The 10104-nt window shown below is 40.4% G+C and overlaps 1 pseudogene; it reads right to left on the bottom strand.

Annotated features, from left to right (window-relative positions):
• Window positions 1-206: 206 nt before the first annotated feature.
• LOC110204371 (very long chain fatty acid elongase 6 pseudogene) lies at window positions 207-1018 on the bottom strand (annotated as a pseudogene).
• Between the last annotated feature and the right edge of the window lie 9086 nt (window positions 1019-10104).

Consider the following 10104-nt stretch of genomic DNA (forward strand, 5'->3'; position numbering starts at 1 on the left):
TCATTTTTCCTCCTACACTTGACAGGTATGAGAGGGATGGTGTCTCTTAGCAGCAGTTCTTTGAGATGGAGTTGAACTCAATGAGTCCTCACCACAAAAGGATCATACATTTATTGGGTTAGATCAACCTAGTTACCCCTAAGCTGCCAAGCTTGCTTTTTAATTATTAATATTATTATATTTTAGCTGGACCATATATATGATACCTGGTGCCATTTTATTTTGTTTAGTTTTTTTTTTTTCTTGATGACCCTGAGCACAAAGTAGCTGAGATAGATGAGTGAGGACCACATGATGTTCTGAATATGAGAGCGGCACTGGTTTTGCTGCATCCAGGAAAAATCGAGATAGTTAACTACACAACCCATCAACATCTGTGTAATCAGAAACAAGGTGATGAACATGGTGAACTTCGGTGAGACCTGGAACCCCACCGCTTGCAAGGTATAGTAGGAATACATTACTGCATGCACTTCATAGTTCATGGTCATGAACCAACCATGTCCTAAAAGTAGCAAGAATAGAGCAGCACAGTGATGTGGTGACACCAATGTAGTAAGATGAGTTTCTGTTTTTGAAAAATAATTAATAGTTTCTCCAAATTCAAGTGATTTGCTTAATACAAATGCAAAAGACGCAAATTTGCTGACAGGTCCATTGTAAAAACTCTGATCACAAATTGATTGCTTCAGGCCTTTGGTCATCAAAATGTACACAATATAAGCACCAGTTTGAAGAGCAACAACTATACCCTAACCCTATATGGAAGACTGCAATGCTCAGGGACCACAGTACAAGTGGCTTCCTGACTTCCAACTTTGCCCATTTGTTCATTAGGTGCTGACCACCAAATATAAAGGCAGCATACAGAGCTGAAAATAAGAACGATTTTCTTCCAGTTCTCTTGCATCGACTGGATGGCTTTGTTCTCATTGAATTGCTTTTCAAATTCATATTCCTGAGAAGTCAACACTACATGTTCATTTGAACTGCTTCTCTGAATCCCTGCATATTCCATATAAAAATAAGTAAATTATCTGCAAAAAAGCATTTCTCCCCTTTCTATTACTGTCTGAAGTCCTTCCCTCAACAACCTCCCATTTCTTCCCCTCCTTGTGCACCCTCTGCATCTCTCTAAGCTGCATCCTGGATTTGCCATTGCTTTCTCCTGCTCTTCCTATTCTCTTTCTCCTGTATCTGGTGTTCTTCTTGATCCTGTTTCATTTTGAAGTTTCATTTTCATTGTATTATGAGGTTCAGACACATGAGCAGACACCTTAAACTTACTTGGATGATTCCATTTCTCTACATGGAGGACACTTGGGAACTTGTTTCTGAGTTGAGGGCCGCTCTAAGAGTCTGATCTGGGTTTAACATCCAGGACAGAATTTGCCTCTTGTCCAGGCTTAACCCACAAGGCTCAATCATTTAGGAACCAGGGCTCTCCAAATCTCTCCCTGCAAGGGAGGCTACTGAGACATTCCTTCTCACTCTTTGAACCTTAGATTTACACATTCACTCCTCTATGCAGGTGGCACCAAGGCACATGGGAAAGCCTTGGAAACTACAACCCAATCTAGGAACCCTCATAACGAGGAAATGTATGTTGTCACATCCTCAGCAGATGTTTTGGGGAGTGTCTCACGGGAAACACTCTTTGAAGTTAGGCTAGATTTTCTCTATATATCCTTTACCCTCAGATGAATAAACTGACTCAGTCTTTACTGCTCCGCCTGGCCGACGTCTCACATTTATTTTCTGCCTTCCCGTTCAGTGCACTATCTGATTGCTGGCAACATTTCAGAGGGTCTTGATGATGTGTAAAGGAAGTGTTTGGGAGAAACTATGAGTCACGTATAGACTTCCTGCCAAATATTTAGTGCAAGGGAAGCTCTTTGATGACCCTTATCGCATTCAAAAAGCCCTTTCAATATCACTACCTAGTCTTTTTCCTCTGCCCATTTTAGGAAAATCCTGGTGACTCTTCTGTTTACAACCTTCAGTGATATACCTGTTGTAAGGGAACAGGCCTTAAGTTCTTCTCCCCCACTAAAACCATCTGAGTCTGAGAAACAGGCATTACTCTTTGGTATTGGAACCAGTAAGAACAGTTGTATGAATTCATCTAGCAATATTCTGCAGCATGAGAACAGGAGTGGAAAGGCAGAAGGCAAAATTGACTCAGATGTGAGGTTAGGAAAGAGATATGCAGCAATAGGACAAAGGATTCAAGGATTCAAGAGCACATGAAACTCTGAAGTTGGAATTCTTAACTATGAGGCCAAGATTTTCCATGAATGAAAGTGCATCTATAACAGCATGGTCCCCGAATAAAGCACAGAGTGGAGTGATTAGAGGTTATGGTGAGAATGAAAAATACATTTGAAAGGATGAGGGATAGAGATAAGTAAAGCAATGAGGTAGGGTTAGATAGAAGAATTTTAGAGTTATAGATTATAGAGATAGAACACTTTGGGTACTAGTGACTCCAAGGGTGTGGCTATTCTTATATATGGCTGGGGTAGAGGGAAGGTTCAGATCATGACAGTGCACTACTTTGATGTACTAGGAAAAAAGGATATTTCAGAAGGCATCAACATATAAATTGTAGTCCCCAATTACAAAGTCAGGGTCAGTGGAAGGTTAACAAGGGCTCATAATGTCCCATCCTGCACAGTTTTTCAAAGATCATTGAGAATAGCGCAGCAATTACACTTAGGTCACTTAAACTGAAACACTTATCAAGCACCTAATGGTGCAAAGCACTCTGCTAGGGACTAGGGACATGAACACAAAAACGACAAATAGTCCCTGTCCTTAAAGAGCTTATATTTTACTGAATGCACATTCTTCCAGTTCCTAAGGATGAACTTTACCAGGCTGTCTTGAAATCATCAAGGTAAAGTCAAGTCATCTATTATGATGTCCTGAGGTATTTTGCTTATCAACTTCCTATTAACCATTTTGGTCATGTCCTTTGTAATCTATAAATCATTCTCATAGTCTAAGAAAATTAAAGCAACTTGAGAGTTGAGCTTCTCTGTTTTCATGTTGTCATACATTAGCTTCTCCATTTGCCCTGAGCCATTACTCACTCTACTCTTAATCTCATTCCCTTCCTTCTGATGACCATTTCCAGTTTATCCTGAATCTATCCTGTTTGTTCATAGTGATTTACGTGTTGTCTTCTCCATTATGTTGTGAGTGCCTTGGGACCAGGGATTGTCTTTTATCTTTTTTTGTCTCCCCAGGCACACATTGCTGTTATTCACTCATTCAGACATGTCTGAACTCTTCATGACCCTATAATCATAACTGTTCCATAAAGTTTTCTTGGCAGAGATACTGAAAGGTTTGTCATTTCCTCCTCCAGTGGATCCTTTTGTCAGACAGAGCAAGGATAACTGACTTGCCCAGGGTAACACAGCTAGGAAGTGTCTGAAGCTGGATTTGAACTCAGATATTCCTGATTCCAGGCCCAACACTCTGTTCCCTCAGACACCAGCTGGCACAACATGCTAGTTGACTCAGTGATTGACTTATTTGATCCTACTTTTTTTTAAATAAAATAACTTAGAGAACACAGACACAAGCAAAAGCCTTTTGTTTTCCCTATTAACTTCAGCTCATTGCAATCTTTAGCATTCCCAGTGCTGTTATTACAGGTCTTTCCTATATTTTATAATCATCCTTTTTCACCTGGGCTTGCTTGTATCCTGTGTTTATCCTTTTTTTTTTTTTTGCTTTTTGGTGAGGCAATCAGGATAAAGTGACTTGCACAGGGTCACACAGCTAGTAAGTGTCAAATGTCCAAAGCCAAATTTGAACTCAGGTCCTCCTGACCCCAAGACCAGAGCTCTATCCACTGAGCCACCGAGCTGCTCCTATCCTGCATATATCTTTTTAAACCTATATTTTTAGTTGTCTAAATCTATATTCTGAGGTCAGGTTCTAATGTTCTACATTCTTGGTGCCCTTTTACCTCTCACATTTTCTGTTCCATATTCTAGCAGCCCTCCAGCTCTCACACTTTATGATTCTACTTCCTCTGGACTATGAACTGATTCAGTGGAAGTATTAGACAACCAAGTTCAACCCTTCTCCCTTGTGAGTATCAACCCTTAGTACTGTTGACGAAGGCCATACTAAAACTTGTATCCGTTTCCTGACCCTAGTTAGTCTCGTCCAGGATGAAATTAGGAAGGAAAAAAAGGTTGACCTAATTCATGTTAGGGTTTACTAAGATTAGGATAATGTGTTTCTGATACATAGACTAATTCTTTGGAATCTCCTTTTCTCTCTCTTAGATGATCAATTAGAAGGAACAGAGGTGAGTCTAATATTTTGTTTGACATCAGAGAATTTGAATAGTTAATACTGTATGGGGGCTCTGGGGTCCATATTGATACATTAGAAAGAACAAAAAATTGATGTTAAAAGGTAATTAACTTTTCTTTGGGGATCTGCTATTGATTTGCTGTGTGATTTGAGTAACTCTTTTACCCCCTCTGAGCGACAGTTTCATCAACTATAAAATAAGACCATTGTACTAAAATTCTCTAAAAGATATTCTTAGGGTCCTTTCTCTGTGCTCACATTCTATATTATTTGTTCTAAGGTCTCTTGTAGCTCCAGCATTTCAACATTCATTTTTTAAAATAGTAAAGTCAAACTTAGAAAGTGGAAGTGATTAGTTCAAGGTCAGAAGACTTGAACAGGGACACCCCAAATAAGTATGAATATTGTAAGAGCCAAAGATAGAGGTTCTAAGACTCCAGTGGAATATACGAACCACTGTCTGAAAAATGGCTGCTACAGATAGCCTGGTACAAGCAAAGCTGCATGATACCTGGATACCCTCAAACCAATCTGCACCATACATCAGAAAATTAATATGAACCAATAAATATGCACTCTGTGATGCTAATATGTGAGTACTAAATGTGAAACACTTTCTTCATTATCTTCTAATTTATGTCTCCAGAGACAGCTTATGACCACTTGGATCTATGTAGCAAAGGAAATGGATATACTCAGATTCAAAAGAAAGTCTTCCTGACTCCAGGCCTGATGCTCAATCCGTTGGGCCCTAGTTAAGTGGCCTCCAATTGTCTCTCAAGACTTATTTGTCCATCACCTCCTCTCTCCAATACTCAGTGATCTAATTAAACTCTTTACTCTCTCTGTTCCAGACAATCCATTTTCCTATCTTTTTAAGGAAAGCTATGCCAATGACCATATTTGAAAGAAAAGCTTCACATGCTTCTCTGTTGCACGTTGATGTTTTTCATTGATGATTTAGCTCATTGGAAAGTTATGGCATTTTGATTTGATGCTTGAGCTCATTTTGTACTGGCCATCCTCTATGCCTGGAATGGACTCCCCTTTCTTCCTTTAAGATGCAGATCAAATATTATTTTGCACAAGGAGTTTTTCCTGATCCTTCTGATAGGATTATTGTTATTGCACCACTTTCTACTGCCTGGGTACTCTGACCAATCCTGAACTGTGATAGCAAGCAGGTCTGTATAATTAAACTAATACCTTATGGTGGGATTACTCAGGTACATTGATAGCAAACCGGTGTGTCTTATTAAAAAATCACTTGAGGGCTGGGATTAGCCACGAGGGCCTCCGGGGTGATTGTTATTTTCAGTATTTAAACTGGACCCTGGCAATCAAAAGGGCTCAAAAGCAAAAGAGATAGGAGCAAGGAGCTCTCTTGGAAACTCTGGAGAAAAAGCTCCTGGCGGTTCTGCGCTATGAAAAGAAGGGCCTTGGCGGCTCAACCTGTGCAATCAAGGTAAAGAGAGCGAAGGTCGCAACACCTATTTTTTAACAGTTTTAGGGGTCAAAAGGCTCCGGGTAAAGTGGGGAAATAGGAAAAACAAAGTAAAAAGGCTTCGGAATAGGAGCATGAGAAAAGAAAAGAAAAGGGCTGGAGCATAACAATAGTATCCCTTTGGAAGGCCGTGGGAGGCGCACCTGGCATTGAAAGTATGGGTCAAATACAAAGCAGAAGCAAAGACAGAGAAAATAATGTGCAACTTTTAAAAGAAGAGTGAAGAAATAAGTTTTTCTTCACAGATGGTCAGTTACAGGAATTTTTGGAATGTGTAGAAACATGCTGCCCGTGGGTGCTTCAGGAAAGAAAAATCGATTTACAAATAAGGGAAACGGTGGGTAGACAAATGAGTGATTACTATAGAGAAGTACGTCCAGGTGCTTTCTCCATAGCTACATTCTCAATTTCAACCGTGCTAAAAATATGTCTCGATCCTCAAGAGGATGTGTTATTAATAACTGAAATACATAAGGCAGATTTGGGGGCAGGAACTAAGGAAGAAGAAGATATGAATAGAATATTTCAGGAAAAGCTTAGAATTGTAAAGATGTTATCTATGCAAAATGTATTAGACCTTCAGCACCACCACATCCCTCACCCTCACATAGATCAAGCTCCTACAGAAAACATAATGAGGAGATAAATAAATATCAAAAAAGCCATAAAATACACTGTAAAGGGTTATTAGAAAAGGCAATTATAAAAGCAGAGGAAAAGGGACAGGTAGTACCCATGGAATTCAAATTACCTGTGCCCAGAATATGCTATTTCCAGTACAGAGGAGGAAGATGTAAATAACCCAAGTACAAACACTAGAGTTCAGAGACAGTTTAAATTTAAATTGTTAAAAGAATTAAAAGAGGCTTCAGTTAATTCCGGATCCAATAGAATATTAGCCCCATATAACTGGTATTCTATAGTAAAGATATGTCTTGCTACTAGAGATTATTTCATTTGGGAATCAGAATATTGTTTTTAATATAAATGTATTTATTTTTAGTTTTCAATATTCACTTCCACAAGTTTTTGAGTTCCAATTTTTTGTCCCATCTCACCTTCCCCTACTCTGTCCTCTCTTCTATCTCTCCCCCCTTCTCTTATCCCCTTCCCCTTCTAGTTTCCTGTAGGGCAACATAGACTTCTATACCCCATCTCCTGTATTTCTTATTTCCCAGTACCATGTGAAAACATTTTTTTTCTACATATGTTTTTACAACTTTAGGTTTCAAATTTTCTCTCTTTCTCCTCCCCACCCACCCTCATTGAAAAGGCAAGCAACTCAATATAGGTTGTACATGTGCAATTATGCAAAACACTTCCATAGTAGACATGTTGTGAAAAGCTAACTCTGTTTCCCTTAATCCTATCCTGCCCTCCCATTTCTTCTATTCCTTCTTTTCACCCTGTCCCTCCTCAGAAGTATTTCCTTCTGATTACCCCCTTTCCCAATCTGTCCTCCTCTCTATCATCACCCTGCTCTCTTATCCCCTTCTCCCCCTAATTTCCTGTAAGGTAACACAGATTTCTATACCCAATTGAATGTGTATGTTACTCCCTCCTTAAGCTAGATCCAATGACAATAAGATTCACTCATTCCCTCACCTTCCCCTGCTTCCCCTCCACTGTAAGAGACTTTTCTTTTATCTTTTCTTTTGATAATTTACCCCATTCTGCCTCTCCCTTTCCTCTTCTCCGAGTATCATCTTCTCTCATCCCTTAATGTTATTCTCCACACATGACCCTTTAATCTTCAACTCACCCTGTGCCCTGTATCTCTTTATCTATCTATCTATATACATACATACATACATATATTTTTTTTCTTCAACTGCCCTAATACTGACAAACATCTCATGAGTTATAAATATCATCATTCCATGCACGAATGTAAACAGTTCAATCTTAATAAATCTATCATGATTTCTCTCCACATTGTCTTTCACTTTTCATTCTTTTGGATTTGTTTTACAATGTCTTCATTTTTCATAAACTCAGTAGTTTCCAGTTGCTCCATTCTAATTTTTGGAAGTGTTTTCATCACTGAGCTTTTGGACTGTTTCCATTTGGCCAATTTTGCTTTTAAAGGCATTCTTCTCCTCATTGGCTTTTTGGACCTCTTTTGCCATTTCGGTTTCTCTAGTTTTTTAAGTGTGATTTTCTTCACCATTTTTTGGGTCTACTTTAGCAAACTGCTAACTAGTTTTTTTATGATTTTCTTGCGTCACATTTATTGCTCTTCCCAGTTCTTCCATGGCCTGCGACCGATTCCTATTTTTCTTGTTGGCTGTGGAGTAGGAACTTTGACTTTGTTGTCGTCTCCTAGTTGTATGTTTTCATCTTCTTTGCCACCAAAAAAAGAGATTCTATGCTCTGACATTTTTTGCACAGTTTGCTCATGATCCCAGCCAATTACTTGAGTATTAAACTCTTTGTTAAGGTAAAGGATCTACATCCAGTGTGCAGAATACACTGTCCCCAGCTTTGAGGGTTTTCTGCAATTATGTTCACAGATATTTCCAGAAACATCTAACTTTTCAGGTCTTCCAAAGTGGTATGATAAAGAGTGATGTATTTATTCCTTTCCTGGCCAGTGCTCTGATCTATCAGAGACCACAAACATTCCTTTTTACCTTGGAACTGTGAGGAGTGTTCTCTCTGCCCCATTGTTAATAGCTCCACCACGCCAGCACTCTTCCTTGCCCTAGGAGTGCCACCCAGAGCTGTGACCCACATAAAACCATGGCAAAGAAAGAGAATTCTACCTCTACACCAGCATAGAAATCACTGTAATCTCCCTCTGATCAGCCACTGAATTCCCCCTCAATCTGTGGGCTAGGATATCCAGAAGCAGCTGCGCCCGCCCCACCAGGGGTACAACCTGGAATGGGGCTGAGAATTACTTTCTCTCTCATGAGGTCACAGAATTTTCATAGTGACATTCTAAGTTGTCTTTGGAGTTCTGGGTCAAGGAATCGGGGAAACTGCCACAGCTGCCCATGATTCAGTCCCCTGAGCCCTGTACCACATTGATTTCCTACATGCCCAAGGTGAACTGTGTTTCTCTCCTAACTCTACACAATAGATCTTTATAATCAAAGGTGAGATAGAGCTTTCTTATCGACCATCCAGATTCTCTTGGAATGGACATTTGCATAACTCTGTCTTTTCTGGTTTCTGCTGCTCTAGAATTTATTTAGAGCCATTTATCCAAGTTATTTCTAGGTGTTTGGGGGAGAGCTAAAGAAAGTTGCTGCATTTACTGCACTGTGTTGGCTCTGTCCCCGCACCATTTAAATAATGTTTAACATTCCTTTCAAACACAATGTTTTGGGGCCAGGTAGGTGAGTGACCACAACAAACAGCACCTGGGAAACAAGTGAAACCATTTCATTTTTGACTTTCCTATCTGGAAAGAAAATCTCAAGGACCGTATTCCAATAAGGAATCTAATAGTGATAAGTGTGCATTTAAATATAGATTCAACTTTGGGAAAACAGAGTCAACTTGGGGAAAAAAGATAGGAAAGTGTGGGTTGAAGAGGAGAAAAGGGAAGTCCAAAGGAAATTTAAAATAGATATACACTTGTGGGCCAGGCCACCTGCAGGACCGGCCCAGCCGATGTAGGGGACAGGCAAGGATGCTGCCTGCTTGGCCAGTGCTTGAGATTTTCTCTCCTGGCAGGCTCCTCTCTGGGCAAACCTGTGACCTCAGCTAGGAGGACAGGCAGTGAGGCAGGCCTCACCTCCTCTGTCACCCCAGTGGTCACTCCGGCCTTAAGAAGGATCAGCCTCAACCTGGCATCAGCTTTGCTGCAGACTTGTCCTGCTCTTCTGCCACATGAGTCAGAATTCTGCACTCCAGTTCTCAAAGCTGATCCTGTACCTCCTCTAGCTGTAGGAGCCCAGCCTCAGCACTTTTGTCACCAAAAAGCAATTGACGAATCCAGGCAGGGTCCTTAGACTCCACCTAGAAGCCACCAGAGGAAAGAGCTCAGCAGGGATGAGGAAGGAAGAGGGCCTGGACAGGAGGCCTGGGCTGTCTAAAGACACTCTGAGGGCCGGCACATGCCTGCCTGATGCCAAGGAAGGGATACTTGTGAAACAAGTGACTGGCATTTCTCTACTGCTTTTGAGGTCTGCAAGAAGGATCTCATTGGATCCTCTGGGACCTCATATTATCCCATTTGATAGATGGAACTGAACCTTCTATTAGCTAGTCTTTGCTTAGATCAGAGAAATGCTGCAGAGTGGGCTTTGCAA

This window comes from Phascolarctos cinereus, unplaced genomic scaffold (assembly GCF_003287225.1).
Source record: "Phascolarctos cinereus isolate Bilbo 61053 unplaced genomic scaffold, phaCin_HiC Scaffold_317;HRSCAF=916, whole genome shotgun sequence".
In the NCBI taxonomy this organism is placed as follows: Eukaryota; Metazoa; Chordata; class Mammalia; order Diprotodontia; family Phascolarctidae; genus Phascolarctos; species Phascolarctos cinereus.